At 37.2% G+C, this 17,596-nt stretch overlaps 1 protein-coding gene and 1 long non-coding RNA gene across 10 annotated transcripts in view; both read left to right on the top strand.

The window, feature by feature from the left end:
• The window catches only part of LOC141441617 (inactive dipeptidyl peptidase 10), a 734,138-nt gene that overhangs the window by 609,223 nt on the left and 107,319 nt on the right, over positions 1 to 17,596 (top strand). The window lies entirely within an intron of this gene.
• On the top strand, positions 14,268 to 17,484 carry LOC141441438 (uncharacterized). Its single transcript, XR_012452797.1, has 3 exons — positions 14,268 to 14,968; positions 15,446 to 15,504; positions 15,602 to 17,484. It is a non-coding gene; the product is annotated as an uncharacterized lncRNA (long non-coding RNA).

Here is a 17,596-nt window from a genome sequence, read left to right on the forward strand (position 1 = left end):
TCAATATGACTGGTAGGTATCGTATAGTAAGTGTAAAGAATGTAGCAATATAAAACGGAGAAGTGCTGCTCTCGCGTCAGTAGGGCTACTACGAAACTCGAAAATCGAAGTTCATATCGTACCGTCCCTCTCACTCTTGTATTAAATAATATAAGCGTCGGCGGGACGGTACGATACGAACTTCGATTTTCGAGTTTCGTAGTAGCCCAGCTGGTTTTTATATTCCTGGTCAGCCTTTACATATTTTTATTTACTTATCAATAATAAAATTCAAATTTTTATTAATAAAAAAAAGTACGTACAAGTAGGTATCTATCTATTTAAGTATGTTTATCCGTTGTCTAGTCTCGATAACACAGCTTTGCTTACTTTGGGACTGGGTCGGTTGGTGTCAAGTGTCCTGTGTATTATTTATTTATTACTTATACAAGAATTGCCAGTTTGAGTATAGGATTTCCGTCAATAACCTAGCTTCCTAAAACAAGCGATATCCCAACTTAACTCTTCGTACTCCCGCTCCAAGCGATCCCGGTAAGCATCGATCCATCAAGCGCTACACAATTCCGCTTTTACCCCGCTCGGCCCACCCGATATCTTCAGCTTTCCGAATAAACAGTATTTAAATTTTATTCGAGTTAATCCGCATCCTGAGCACGGTCGCTCACGTTGGGAAGCCAATAACAAAACATTGGCTGAGCCTACATGCACCGGTCGTTGACAGACTTACGTCGTTTTACAACTTGTACTGTACTTAACCTTAGTCTATAAGAGTGACTGTATCTACTAACAAACTATGGTTTTTAATCTGAAATAAAAATATTATTATTATTATTATTAATACACAGAAGATAAATAACGGGTTATTTGAGCGGGATCCCCTTCATCGCATTTTTTTACTTTTATTGTTTCGCATAATTTATTTGGCATATTAAGCTATTAGAACAATTTCAGTTGGACTAATTTGTATTAGCTAATACACATTATGCATATATTGTTTTGCTATTGATTATTTGTTATAAATGAACAACAAATATTAGATTAGGTTAGATCATGTTAGGTACATTAGGTAAAAAAAAAGTTTATATTCTTCAAAGAAATATCCATTACAGTAAATGAACATCTCTGAGCGCAGCAGTTAATTCTACCCTCAAAAATATTTTTAAATCTTCTAAGCCAGGCACGTTCGGCTTCGTGCTTTTTGCTGCAAATTGACTTCCGGTGTGGACGCGCCGCTTCCGCCGCGGCCGGAAGCGGCGCCATATTGCCCAGCAAACCAAAATGACGGAGATTGGAAATTCATCAGGTAAAAATTAATCTTTAATTTTTGGGTTTCTCCAGAACAATAGCATAGCGGTAGCATGAAAAAATCTCGTATCTGAAATCATACATCAACAAAATTGAACCTTGAAGTAATGAACATAAAGGTTACTTAGAAAAAATATTTTGAGATAAGAGTTCTTTAAAGTAGTGATGATGTTTTCTATTCCATGAAAATATCGAAAAACTCAAGCGCTCGTTTAGTGTATAGCGACCCGTTTTGCTCGCATGCAGTTTTTTTTTAAATGTTCTCTAATACACAGCACCTCCCATTTTTCAGCTCCATTTCCCAAAAACTAAATCATCATTATACAAGGTGTTAATTAAATAACTGAAAACCAGAAAGTAGTTTGCTCAGAATCGAAGTAGAATAGATTGCACTTTGTTATAAATTAGGTTGTGTTTTGTGCTCTTAACCCTTTTATTGTGCCCAGTCTAAAAGTTTGCAGTCGTAACTTTTAGACTGGGCCAATTATAGTACAATGTGTCTTAAGGGCGGTAAATAAGGAATTACGAACGAGAGTCTATTAGAAGCCCTCAGTCTTTAATGAGTCGATGTTCGAATTCTAGTACCGCCCGTGCGACATACAATGTTTTTCATCAATTTGAGAGTAAAATTGTATATTTGTAAAAGAAAAACTAATATTTTTTTCAAATATTGCCGATACCGCTGATTGCGCTCTTGGCAGCGCTCTGCAACATGTGCATGGCGTGCGTGTGCAGCGCGCGCACGGAGCAGCAGCACGCCATGCAGTTACAAACTCATTTACTGACTTGGCTTCATGACATGAAAATTAGTACGGCAATGACTCATTTACGACCACGGGTTTCATGACAAGCACATTAAGGTCGAGGGTTTTATTTGGGGGGTTGCAATCAAGGTAGCCTGCATGTTTTGACACTGTTTACGAGCAAGTGTGATGAAAAATATTTTAGCGAGGTTGCATACTATTTAGATAATATAATACTGGCCTGTATTTTCTTCTAAAAACGTCAACTGACAAATACAAATTATGAGTGTAGAGTTAGAAATGAAGCAGAATGACTGACTTATCAAAACATACGAATATACGAAAATAAATGCAATCAACTACCTAACTTAAAATGAAAAAATATTTTTGGGGTATCTAAGGTTTTCAGTTATTTAATTAACACCTTGTATACCTATTAGCCTTAGGTACGTGAAAAAATATGTAACTGATGGTGAGTACGGCATTTAAAATTTGTCGCTTGTGAGACTTTTTTTTTATACGACGTTATGTGAAGATGATGAAGCTAAAGTCAAGGACCGTCGAAGACCCGGGTTCGATTCCCGGCCTCAACCCTTATTATTATTTTTTAAATGTTTTCTAATTACAGTTTAATTCAATAAAATAATTGTTATCCGTGAAACCGTAAAAATGAAAACAAAAATCGAGAATAATTTTTTTTTCAGTTTGATACTGATAATATTAAAAATTCCACCAGCAGCCCACTCAGCCGGTCCTTGTTTTAATTGCTCGCATCCACAATTGGTCGGCTGTACAACTATTCAAAATGGCTGCGAAGCCGAGCTTCAATTATTTTGAGCAACCAAAATTACAGGTAACCAGAATAGGCTAGCGTTAAAAAATATATAATTAATCCATGAACTATAAATAATAACTTTGCCCACCCACGACCTTACGATAGCTAAGTAAATGCAACAAATCAGCGTTCATGGCGCCCCTCCACCTCCACACGTCAGAACACACACAAATCACACAAACTCAACTATCACCACCACCACTACACTACTCTGACGCGCTTCGAACTCAACCAGAGTTCTTTTTAAAGCAAAACAACCGTTCACCATGATATGAATATGGCGGGTGAGGGAGTATAGTGACATTTTTCGAACTAAAATAGTCGAGTGTTCTGGCAGAAGTGTGCGGGCGGCGTTGTCGTGGTGCCAGAGCAGGTGCTGGGTGACTTTGGCCGCTTGTCACACCAACCTGACAGCACCTGTGAAGCACAAACTGTCACATACCATTCTGAGTTGACAGTTCTTTGATCCTCTGGCACCACAGTCGCAATATGGCCTGTCTTGCAGAAAAATGAGGCAACCATTTGTTTCTTTGTGCTTCATGCTCGGTGACATTTTATTGGAGTCGGTTCATCTTCAAAGCACCATACCGTTGACTGCCGCTTTGTTTCAGGATCGTAGTTATACAACCATGTTTCGTCACCTGTCAGTATATCATACACAGTTTTCTTCCTGCCAGCATCGAATTTATTTATCATAAATTTACACCAATCCACGCGGCGTTCTTTCTGCAAATCTAACTACCAGATATTAGATTCACACATCCGGATTTGATTCAAAACGTCACGTCACGTAAAACTTCCATATTCCGACCATTTAACAGCGTTAGGTGATCTTTTGATTTAACTTCACCCGGGTTCGCAAAAAGTATAGCCGCAATATGCCCGCCATCAATTGCGCCCACCCGGGTATAAATTACCTGCCACTTGCCCGGCTACGACGCGGTACCCGACAAAGACTTATAACAGATACGTGTAGACTTATTTTTGATGGGAATATTTGTTTTTACACATAGGGAACAGTTTTATGTTCAAAAATGCTGCATAGAGGTTTGACCACGAGGTCTGGCTGACAAAAAGGTCTTTGTAGACGGACAACTAATTAATCCTTATACGGAACCTTAAAAAGGGCTTTAATTTGTAAATAGCATGTGAAAGATGAGACCGAGCGGTAGTAGGTACCTAATAACTAAGCAATGGAGTATAAGGCGTCGCGAAAAGTCGCAGCTCTGTGAGAATCGATCATTCGAATTGCAATGCGTCTTCAGGTCAGGGCCAGACAGACAAGCGTCATTTTTAAAAGCTTGTTTTAAACTTTAAGTAGTCGGATTGTCTTGAAATTAGGCATACTTATGTAAATTCCGTGACAGTATAGTAATCTGGTAGTGACATCCTGGTAGTCTGGCCAGGATCGTCTGCGCAGGACGGGTCTCCTCAACGGTTTGGCATCGACTTGAAGTTTGGTATGCAAATGTGGTTTGGGTGACCATGCAAGTACAGTCAACAAAAAGTACAGTCAGCAAAAAAAACTTGTATTAAAAAAATTGTGACTCGTGTATTTTTTCTTACAAAGGCTCCTTACAAACGACCGTTAAGGCAGAGCTTCAACCAGAGATGTGGATGTGTTGCGGGGATTGTGTTTTTCATGGACCAATAGAAACGCTTCATTTACTTCGCCTCGCTACGCTCAGCTGTTTCCAACAGAGCGGTGCTGTGCGAGCATGGGATAATGAAGCGTTTATATTGGTTTTTGAAAACCGGCCACGAGCATGTCGGACACGCCCAAAATAGGGTTCCGTAGCCATTACGAAAAAATTAAGTAATATTCTTCTAAGGATTTCGTATTTTATACGGAATCTTCCAAGTTTAGGTATATTTTATACCTTAGGCTGCTATTTACTCTTAGGACGCCTTGTAGGCTTTTTTAAATCTCGATTTAAGGCTTAAACTGACAGTTCTTGTATGGATCTGACAGGACTTAAGAGCACTTAAACCTAGATTAGAAAGCCTGCAAGCAACTTAACCGTTATAGTTTTCCTTGTAAGTTTGATAAATTTACTACCATCCTGATTTTTTTTAAATTTTTCCACCCACCGGTTTAGACCGGGGGGGGGGGGTACGCTCGATTTTAATGAAAATTTGCACTTTAAAGTTGAATATTTTGCAAATAAATCACTGAATCGAAAAATTGTCTTAGCAATGCCCTAATGGTTTTAAATGACCTATTCAACGATACCCCACACTATAGTGTTGGATGAGAAAAAAAAACACCCCCACTTTACGTCTATGGGAGATTTTGTCGGCATAGTATACATATATATCCGTGCAAAATTACAGCTTTCTGGCATTGATAGTCCCTGAGCAAAGCCGCGGACGGACAGATAGACTTGGCGAAACTATAAGGGTTCCGTTTTTGCCATTTTCCTCGCACATCCTCACACATCTCTGGTGGAAACACAGCCTTAACTAACTTCTAATGTTTCTAACACCCTGCATATCGTGAATATCGGCTGGATTACACCTATTTTCCCGGTATTATTTACGTGTTACAACCTCAGCCAGGTTGTAGCGAATAGAATACGATTTATCTACAGTCAACGTCTTTTTGATATAATTTATGTATGTATTCGACGTGGCAGGTGGTAGATACCACCTCCAAACCTCTATCCAAAGTAGCAGATTGTATTTTGCTGCCGTAATATTTTGCCAAGGGGATTAAAATTAAATATACTATGTCAACAAATCACGATTAAATTGTGTCGTTTTGAATTATAGAGTTTACTATATTTTACAACTTCGTGTACTTACAAAATGTATTAGAATTTTAATACCTATTTACTAATTTACTACCGGGGCGGTTTTTACCCTTGACGCAAAAATAGTCTGTGTGTCTGTCTGTGGTATCATAACTTACGAACTAATGGACCGATTTTAATACGATTTTTGTTTGTTTGTTTATACTCTTTATTGTACAAAAAGGAAAAACAAAAAGGTTACATGAAAAAAAGTAAAGTGTTAAGTACAAAGGATAACAAAAGGAAAAAAAAGAAAGGAGTGGATTTTTTATCAAAAGCTGAGATTAATTGAGATGGTGTCAGTCAAGTTTCATTAGTTATAGTCAGTTCAGCCTTTATAAGATTGATTTAAATTGATTTTATACCTACTATTTTTTTTTTTATAAATGGCGTCTGTCCAATGGAACAATTTTGCCAGCGTCAAGGTTGAGAATACCTACTATTACTATTAAACTTTAAAATTACAGTGACATAACTGAGATACATCTGTTCTGCAAATGTTTGAAGACATATCCACTGTTAATTTGTACATACTAAATTGACAGCTTTGATTTATCTTAAAGAGATGCCAAATATCAAGTTATTTAAAGTTCTCCGTACCGAGGAAATTTTTCCCTCGTACCATGAGACAGCGAAAACACCCTATGTCATGCTTACAATGATTTAAAGGTTAAACTTTGAGAATTAATAAATCTAAATTCAAGTTATTTGAAAATTTTATAAAACAAAAGTAGTTTGATAATCGTTTGCATGTCACAAAACAATAATGCCAATAGACGTGTCTGTTTCAAGTTTAGCGACATATTAATTTAGGAACTTGTTAAAAAATGGATAGACCACTTATTTGGCTGATGGTACCTCAGATATGCGAGTAGAATCAAACCTTGCATTTGAAGCCCCATAATAGTCAGAGGCATCCTGTATCGGCGATTTGAAGGGAATCGAGTTGCTCCAGCGCTCAGCTACTTCATTATAATACCAAAAACAGCCGAATAACTTTTTTATTCAAAACATTGAAAAACATCCCCTATATTTCGCACCCGGATTAAATAAAACGCTTGTAAAAGCCCCGGGCTCGTGTTAGAGGTGCCATCAATTGTGCCCTTTGCCCGGCCGGGTATAAATATCCGGATGGTCGCCGGGAGCGTGCAGGGCAACGGTGTGGTTGCCCGGCGCCGGATTTACTTTAACACACGATCTTACCACAAAAAGGGTTAAAGATCTATCACACTGCTGCTTATACGCTGACTCACGGTAAGGCTATTGCTATCCCTAAGGAAGCCAGGACAAGACGCGTGAAACCCCCGGATTTTGGAGTCCAGAACCCGGACATGTCAACAGGTTTTTATTAAACGTAGTCGACGTGCTCAGCTGCACGGTGGTCTAAGACTTGAAATTTTTATGGCCGGACTAAAATGAAACCCCGCCCCGCCTGGGATGATGATGATACAAAAGCAAGGATCTGTGGTGTCTTTGACCCAACCCGCGACGCAACCCAAAAAAATACTAAACGACTTCATCATCAACCTACAGCAGTCCACTGCTGCACATTGGCCTCTTCTATGGCGCGCCACAACACTCTGTCTTCAGTCCCTCGCATCCATCCGCCACCAGCGACCCTCTTAAGGTCGTCCGTCCACCGTGCCTCAGAACGCCCTACACTACGTTTTCTCGTCCGTGGTCTCCATTCGAGGACTCGTCTACCCGTAATCGGTCCTGCGACAGACGTGGCCAGCCCAACGCTACTTCAGCGAACTAATTCTCTGAGCAACATCGGTGCCTCGTTCTTTGTCGGATAATGTGATTTCGGATTTTATCCTTCAAAGAAACCCCTAGCATTGCTCTATCCATAGCTCGCTGAGCGAATTAATTTGTTGATGATGATTATTGTTCTTCTTTAAGTGCCTCCGGTAGGAGGAGGTCGGCTATCATTAGTGCTATCCTTATCTTCGATACAGCAGCTCGGAACAGGGTATTCTTATGCTAAGGTTGAACCATGACCATGTCCGGAGTTTTTTAAGCCACGAAGTACGCCTTCTTCCAGGCGGTCGCTTTCCCTGGATTTTCCCTTACATGATGAGTTGGACTAGGTCGTATTTATCATTACGCATTATGTGACCAAAATACTGCAGCTTGCGTTTCTTGGCAGTTTTCAAGATCTCTACCTTTTTGTTAACCATCTGCAAATCTGCATCTGTTAATGATGTTTATTGTTTGATCTAAACACTGATTCCTCGTTTATTTAAGCATAGCTTATCCAAACTAAGTAATGCCTTCCTAAGCCTCTGTAAGCCGAACCACCATTATACTAACCAAATAGTTGTTGTTTATCTCAATCCCTAAATCCTGCGATCTTTGCTGCAGACATTTGCGAAATCGAGGAACTTTTAATCCTTCAGGCACTTTCTGCGTGTGTGGAGCCATGACCGAATATGAACGTGTAAGGGCCAGTGCTGATGGACTGCATTCTAACTGCAACGCAACCGCAACTGCTGATTCCCCATATAAGGGCATTTATACATGACGCGACCTAATTTTTTTTCAGAATTGGGTAATCATGGGTTCTCCGTACTCAGAATTACGAGCACTATTAATTTTGACGAAGAAAAAATACGTTCCCAATTTTCCATAAAAATGTTGTGTCCATTTCGGAACGACCCATATAAACTATATGAAAAAAAAAGTCACAAAACTAACAAAAAAAATAGGGACACTTTTTTTCTTCGTTTAAATCAATATTACTCGTGATTCTGAGTCAAAGTCAAAGTCAAAATAGCTTTATTCAATTTAGGCTATAACAAGCACTTATGAATGTCAAAAAAAATCTACCACCGGTTCGGAAAAACCTCTGCTGAGAAGAATCCGGCAAGAAACTCAACGAGGTATATATATTTTTAAACAGATAACAGTAAGGAGAATCCAGAATTACCTAACTACCGCAGCGGTGAGGCCGCTCCTGAATTCAATCGCAGCCAGCGTGCAGTTTGTGCCGACTGCAATGGAACTGCAATGTCAAATTTATGGGCAGTTGGCAACTGCCCAACTGCTGCTGCAACGTAACTACGTTGCAGTTGGTATGCAGTCCGTCTGTACGAGCCCTAAGGGGTGCTGCTTAGCGGTAGGCTTAACGGGAAAAATGGACAACTGGTACTACATAAACGTATTTTTTTTATATGAGAACAAATATTTTTACAATACGATTAATATCATTTATATCCCAAACAATGCCCTTATTTTTTTGTTGTTTAATTAATTAATTAATTATTTAATGAAATGAAATCGAAAATTAGAAAATTATTATTATTGTAATGTTATTTTTAACAAATAGATATAAAACATATTAAAAAATCGTTGAAAATGTTAGTGACCAATTTATATTTAACATATAGATATCTTCCAGGTTTTTATGTTATGATATGATCTAAATGTATTTGTTTTTCGTCCACGTTTAAAATGTATTTGATCCCGTTTGAACACACGAACTTTCAATAAATTATTTCATGTTCCCCTCACAAGGAAAAAATATAAATCTAACTCTTATATTAACAGAGCCTGTAAAGCCCATAATACTAATTTCTGTCAAGTAGATGTATTTCATTTATCCTTAGTTAAGTTCAAGAGTGGCATTCTGTCCCTTTTGGATTAATAGCATTCATTTTACAATTTTGCAGTTTCATCTTTAAATAGTTAATTTAATTTTGTTCAATTAACTGCTAACCGTATTTGTGTTTAGCCAACAAACCTGTTTTCAGTTTTGTTTCCCGATCATTTTACTTTTACTTAAATGAATCAGTAAGTGGGCCACCACAAGCTGCCAAGCTTTATTGGTATATGTAAATTGTAATTTGTTTATTTTTAAGAACCATGTACCGTTTGTGCCCAAATAAACATTAAAACATTAATACATAATTTGTCAACCAAAAGTATACCGTGCTCACATAAATACGCTGTGTATTTACGTGTAATATGTAAACAAACCACACAACATTGAACACTCAAAGCCGATTGGCCGCCCGGGAGCGTTCAATTTCAATCAACTTTTAAAAACTGTTCCAATTTCGAATTTTGGCTCTCAAAGGGATATTTGAATAAACGTTGGAAAGTTGATGATGGTATGCATTTATTTAATGGAACCAAGTTTCATTTTATTTTGAGTAATGAGTATGTATTAAGAGAAAATAAAACCATTTTGTAAATGTTTATTCAATTATACTAAATAGGGTACAAACACTGCAATTAATCTACACTATAAACAGACGTTGACGTTAAACCATCCAACTAAACCAAATATTATAATATTTGATATCTATGACATATTTGCGATTTGACTCAATCTGACTCAAATTTGAAAACATGACACGAATGGCATAATTTTTAGAAATTAAAATAAAAGGGCATTTAAGTTTCTACCTAAGGTTTTCTGAAATAGTATCAATAGGTGTATTTGTTTGCATCTGTACTGTACGGTAAAGTTTACACAAATTGTCGCTAGATGGAGCTGTACCACCAACGCATTTTCTGAATCGCGCTTACGTTTGGTCGACGTAGATTCTTTAAGTAGCGTCACTATTTTTCTATTTTTATAGGACATCAAGTGGCAATTAGTTTCATTTCACGTGCCCTTTTTGAAGTGATAGTATTAGTACAAGCAGTATTTTCGGATGATAAATTTATCGCGTAACTTGAAAAGTCAGAGCGATGGAGGTGCGAGTTGCGAGCAGGAAAATTAAAAGTACGGCCACAGAAAAAGTGTCGTGAGATGCCAACTTTGATGTTGGACAGTTTTTAAGACAAAGTAGTAAGTGTATAGCCGTAATATGTATTTTTGATTAGTTTATGTGCCGATAGATGTCGCTGTACGGGAAATTAAATCAACCTGAATCGCGCTGGCGAGATTTTTCCTAGCAAGTATAAAAAGCCGAGCCACCGTTGTTTGATTTACATCAAGGACAGCGGTTGAACAGTAAGTAAATAAAAAATGTTACCAGTGGCTTTCTTGAAAATTTCTCGTTATTCCTATTTCCAATTACTTATGTTCGGTAAATTTTAGTATTTATTCCGTTGTTTTGTTCCAGCTGAGCTACAGCTGCTACGCCAAACAAACTTTTAACTCGATACGTTTTGGTCATTACATTTTATTAGGACGCTTTTCCAACGACGAGGCGAGACGAGGCGCGGTGAGACATCATTTGAAAATTGTATAGCAAAATTGCAATTCTCTTCTAGCGCATGTTCGGTAGAAACCACACTGTTATTGTTTTAATAATCAGTATTTTTTTTATTCACACACACACACAAAAACATCACGCCTGTATTCCCAAATGGGGTAGGCAGAGCACCCGAAACGTTATCGGAGCCACTTTTAGCAAGTTTAGGTTTTAATTGACATAATCGGTACAATAGTGACAGGTTGCTAGCCTGTCGCCTACGGTATACCTTAACCTATATCCTCACCTATACGTGAGCGTGATACGATACCCGAAATAATAGAAGCCTGTTTCAATTCAATCGCGAACCGTGTGGTTTTCTATTGAATTCACTTATTCCTATCCCGCGGGAACAATCCTATGACGCGTAGGTGTACGAAGTCGCGGCCAAAAGAAACACGTGGGTTTTCTCAAATTACATACCCCTTACATTACCCCTGACCTAAAGATCTGAAACGGGGGTTCAAAGTTTGTACGAATTATGATTCTGTAGGTTGATTTTTAAATTCAAATATTTGCAAATATAATCCTCCGAAAAGCAATTAAAACACAAAAATAAAGATCGCAGAAAGTAAATCTGTGTTACCCCAAATTTAACGCGAGCGAAGCCGCGGGAAAAAGCTAGTTATAAATATCCCTGTCCACGATTATAATCATTAACTTTATAATACGCCTTTGATATTAATGTCCTCTTGACAATAGATCTGAAAGAAAGGAGCTGGTGGTATAAAATCGAGTAGCTAATTATTAACCGTATTGCTGTGAACATAGTGTGTTTATTGTTAACCCCGATGCAAAAAGAGGGGTGTTATAAGTTTGTCGCTATGTAGGTATGTCTGCCTATCTGTCTGTGTGCCTGTCTGTGTCACCATGGCTCTTAAACAGGTCGATCGATTTCAATGCGTTTTTTTTAATTTGAAATCCGGTTTTCTGGCGATGGTTCTTAGATTATGTTTCATCAAAATCGTTTTTGAGATATTGAACTTTGACGTGACAAAGTCAGGGGTTTCCAAGTCTTTGTTGGCTTAGTACCTAATTATTGATCTATACCTTTAAACGAGCAATTATAATCAGAATCTCGGAAGCGGCTCCAATGATTTCGATGAAATTTTGTATGTAGGGTTTTCGGGATGACAAGTCGATCTTGCTTAGTTATCTCGGAAAAACGTTTATTATCGGGTTTGTTAGATCAATTTCCCAGAATCGTTATTTCCTAGTAAGCAGCAGAATTTCTGTTCCATTTTTTCCCGAATGCTTTTTTCCCACTGGTTTTTTACTGAAGCTTGTTTTCACAGTAGCGTTTTTTTCCAATCAGAATCGACACAGATGTGAGCGGAACTACTTTTGTGTAGTTTTCGGGCCTAACAAAACGGGAAAAAAACGAGATTGTGAAAATAAGATTCAGAAAAAAAGCATATTGGGAAAAAAGCATTTGGAAAAATGCGAACGGAAATTTTGCTACTAAGAAATAACGATTCTGGTAAATTGATCTAACAATCCCAATGATTCCTATACCTCCGAATCTTAGATCTCATAACTATCCTTAGCTGTAGGTAAAGCTTCTAATTTTTAAACTTTTCCATGTTCATTTTTTTTTCCAATGGCCTCTGTCTTATTACACTAATATGCTTTTTACATTGCAGCAGCTCGTCCTTTAGGATGAGTCCTGGTTACGTAAGTGACCTGATTTGGATATTGTTGGGAGATGAGGGGTTAGTCAGGACTGGCTTGGGTCGTAATTTCACACCTGTGGAAATTTCAGAAATTTTGTCCTGTTCCCTCGTGTACCTACTCCTGTGTGTGTGTGTAAGACATGGCGATTTCCAGGTTCAGTTTTAACATGCACAACATACATACATAAAGTGACGCCTCCTTCCCAACGGGTAGGCAGAGACTACATCCTTCCACTTGCTACGATCCTGGCATACAACTCTCGCTTCTACATTCATCAATCTTTTCATGCATGCACGTCGGTTTAGAGTACCCCTGACCTTTCTTCAGAACGTCCTCGATTTGATCGTGTTACGTTCGTCTAGGTCATCCTCTCCTAACGTTCCCATTCACGCTTGTCTTATAGATCTGCCTAGTCAATCTGTTTTCATTCATTCTCTCAACATGCCCAAATCATCCAAGCATCCTTGTTCAATCCATGTAACTATACCTTCATGTATACCACACATACATGGTTTACAAGAAAATATATGGAAGTATTCAAAGGTATAAGCCGTATAAGCCGTGGTGGCCTAGTGGTTTGACCTATCGCCTCTCAAGCAGAGGGTCGTGGGTTCAAACCCCGGCTCGCACCTCTGAGTTTTTTCGAAATTCATGTGCGGAGTTACATTTGAAATTTACCACGAGCTTTGCGGTGAAGGAAAACGTCGTGAGGAAACCTGCACAACCTGCGAAGCAATTCAATGGTGTGTGTGAAGTTCCCAATCCGCACTGGGCCCGCGTGGGAACTATGCCCAAGCCCTCTTGTTCTGAGAGGAGGCCTGTGCCCAGCAGTGCGACGTATATAGGCCGGGATGATGATGATGATTCAAAGGTATGCTTCTAACTAGAGATGCGCCGAGTACAACTTTCACCGAGTAACCGAATACCGAGTATACTCGGTTCAAAGTTTCTCAAACCGAGTACTCGGCCGAGTTACTCGGTTCAGTTTTGGGGCGAGAAAACAGGTTTAGACAGACAGGTTTGCGCGGCGCTACCAGCCGCCGCGGAATCCCCGCCTCCCCCGAAAATTATTCAGTTGTTGTTTTAAGAAAATCGCATTCGATCGCGCATTAAGACGACGAATTGGGCATTTTGGTGAAAAACATCTAGTTTTATCTCAGCAATTACAAAACATATCAAAGTGATATTTGAAAACCTGCTTCTTCATTTCAATGACTTTGTTTTCCAAGTTGCCGAAACACGATTCGTAAAATTTTATAGCACAGAAAAAAATATCAAAGATACCTCTTGTAAGACAGGGATTTGCTTGTTACAGGCAACCCAGATCAAATTAAGATTCCAAATTTTCATATTAAATTAGTTTTAACCCATACTTCAACCTTCAAGTTGGATTTTATTTTATTAAATTGTAATTTGTAGTTGAAACGACAAAAACCGTTTTGTCGCTTACGACATTTTAATATAAGCTAGCGCGCGCTCGTATTTTGTATGAAAACCTATGAAACCAGTCCCCTCTCAGCGCATGCCTCAGACCGCCGCCGGCGTTGTCAGCGACGGACCTATGCTAGTCGAACTGCCACGCGCCATCGATCGCATATAAAATAATACCGAGCAATAAATGGGAAAAAAATGTCGGATCTTCAAAAAGGAAAAAGAAAGGTTGTTTAATTCATAAATGTATGGTTATGATTAAGAAAAGGTGAGTAATCATTATATTTCTACAGTTCACTCGCACAAAACGTAAACAAATCGCCATGACAACGTCAGTTCTTAGTTTGTCGCCATGACGGTCCATGACATATGACATACTAACAAAATAATATGATATTTACATCGAAAGTAACAGAGCTATATTTCCAAAAATTTTATTGATATAATGTGATATTTTGGTATCTTACGGACATTTAAAAGGCATTCGATTACGGTTTGTGCTAGTGCTGCATTCTGACGGCAGAACATTGCAGTAATATTCCCTATCTGCTTCTAGTTTTATACGAGTATAATAGGTAATACCTAAGTACTTACCTACTTTTTAGATAGGTAAGTAGGTAGGTAGGTAAGGTAATTAATAGTTAAAAATATTCTAAAGTATGTGTGTGAACCAATAGTGAACTGCAAGTACCTAAGTACGCGAAAACATTAACTTCTAAACTTTAGAAATCTAAAGGTACTGTAGAAAATCGATTTTATTCCTTTAATTATTGCAATTCAGTGTTTGTACAAAAAGCCATTGACTATACTTACAAAACTATTCACATTTCAATAAGCAGTAACACAAATAATAAAAATACATTATTATCTTTCAGGAAGCAATCATTAGAACAAAGTTCTGAGAATAAAGTCATGGAGCCGTCTTCGAATTTAGGTGGAAATAAAACAATGTCAATCGATTTTATGCAAGGGTATGTAGTGGTATGTATCCATATTAATTTTAAAGATCTACTTACTTTGAATATCAACTCAAGTTAATATCGCTTCATTTTAATTTCGTTTCTTTAGAAAACGAGAAAATTCGCCAATGTATGCAGTTACAAAATGTATTAATCTCGTAAGATTTTAGTACCTACCTGGGCGTTTTCACAAAAAAGCGTATTCATTCTTTTTTTTCAATTTTGGAAAAATATAGTTTTTCCTTCTCAGAATCAAAAGTACAATCGATTCCGATGGTTTAAAAAAAAGTCCCTATCAAAAATGACAGTTTTGTAACGTTTTTTTTTCATACACTCGGTATGGGCGTCACAAAACTGACTCATAAAGTTTATATGAAAAAATTAAATACATTTTGAAAGAAAAGGTACACTTTTTTTTGAAAACGCCTACCTACCTACATAGTAATTATAGTATAATTAATAACAAATTCAAGTTTATAAATAAGAAAATTTATTTAAGGACTGCAGATAAGAATAATAAGGACCTTCTTGAAGAAACTATGTAGGTCTACAGCTACAGTAAGTATTTCTTTTATTGCCAATTTTTACGTGAGCAGAATAAAGATCATATTTTTTGGTTTGAAACTTGTAAAAATGTTTTTTTTTTCTATTATAGATAGAAATATAATGTGAGAAAAATAACTCATCTCTCAACATAGTATTAGAATGCGCATCTGAAGTATCAGTAAGTTTTGTATTAACTTAAAGCCAGTAAACGAATGTACTTATACTTTGGTGTACAATAAAGAGTCGGAGTATTGTATTGTTTTGTACTTAGGTTCTAAAAAGGTTAATTTTAAAGATATAAGACAGCTTTTTTCTACTTTGCCTTTTTTTACTGTGATTTCACTGTATAGTCAGCACCCAAAGTAGCGGATCATTTTTTTACTTTGTCGTATTAGGATATTGCCAAATTTGTATGGTGTAAGTACGTTGTTGTATAACGACAAAGTTTAAAAATACGCAGCTACTTTTGATGCTGACCGTACTGATCTGTGGTGTTACGAATATTTGTATTGTACTAAAAATAACACAGTTGAACCTTAAATAAAAAGTTGACCCTTACAATATCTAGAGTAAAATAAACGTTTGTTTCAGATTGAGACCGAAAATCAAGATTTGGGGCACCGAATAATTGATTTTAATCATTTTATAATGGAACTTGTAAAACTTTCTCAGCATAAGTGTTCGTTTGATTGCAGATTAGCTATAATGAAATTAGTTTCTGAAAATCAAGTATGAGTAGGCTTGCAATCTGAGTTTTCGGTGTGTAGCTAACGTTGACAACTCAAATTATGTTATGTCAGTTTCCGAATAATAACGGTGTTAAATTTGGGTAATTCTGGGAAAATACAAACAAACATAGATGCACGGAAAAACCAGAAAAAGAGACCAGCGCTTTCCTGATTTTTCTGATCGTAAAAGTAACAAAATTTGGAGTTGAAATAAAAAAAATAAAAAAAGACTCCAAAAACCAATCTTAATTCTGGGAAGAATAAAATACAGATTAATTGTTTGGTGCCGACCGTTGCCGGCGGTGATGGCGGAAAAAAGGCCTTTATTTCTAAGAGTTATCTCCTTATATACTAGTTTAACAACGCCCTCTTCGGGCTGTTTATAGAACTTATTGGTTAAATAAAGCCATTGGCAGATCTTGTAGATCTAAATGAATAAATTTAACAAACGGCTATAAATGACTGTGTTGTCTTTTAATAATGTTTGTGTAAATAATGTTTTTTTTATATAAATAAGTAAAATGTAAATTAGTAAATAACTGTGTTAAGTGTAAATAAGTAAAATATTAATATTAAAAAAGATAAATATAAAAAATACCTGTAAAACCGTATGTTTGTATTATTTACTTTTTGCTCTGCAGTACTTGCCTACATTTACGGCCCGAGATTTCTTATGTCTAATGGGTCTCAACCTACTTACTATCAAATGGACAATATATGGTGGCAGGCGAAATCTATAAATTTAATTTTTAATACAAGCTCTTGTCGACTGTGCTTTTTGTGGATTGTACTTGCACTGTCATCCACCCTACATAAGTACCTATGCCAAATTCCACGTCAATCAGACCACTAGAAGCTGCAATATTTGAAGACTTCCCTCGATTTCCTTAGAATCCGATCATCAGATCCTGATTTGGTGCATATGGGACCTAATTGAAAGCATTACTAGACGAATGACGGAGTTCTGAGGTAACAAACATAAAAAAAGAAAATACAACCGAATTGATAACCTCCTCCTTTTTTTGAAGTCAGTTAAAAATACTCGTGATTTCATTACCTACTGCTATTTGCAAAAAAACTAAAAAAAAGTTGTAAGGGCAACTCTAAGACGTCTCTGTCTGTTTTAGCGCGCTGTCTAGGCGCTGTCAGTGTAACATACGGTCGACTGTGACACGCAAGCCACGTAAAAAATAGAGGGGTGTGAGCGGGTTGCGGGGTACAAACGCTCTGTTTTCGATTAATTGTTTAGCGATGCGTCACCTTAATTGCTCAAATATTTACAATTGATAATTCTCATTTTGTGTTTTTTTATTCATAAATACCTACTCTTAATAACATTTTTAAACCAGCCTGTTTTATTATAACACATATTGATT

Source organism: Choristoneura fumiferana, chromosome 24, assembly GCF_025370935.1.
Source record: "Choristoneura fumiferana chromosome 24, NRCan_CFum_1, whole genome shotgun sequence".
NCBI lineage: Eukaryota > Metazoa > Arthropoda > Insecta > Lepidoptera > Tortricidae > Choristoneura > Choristoneura fumiferana.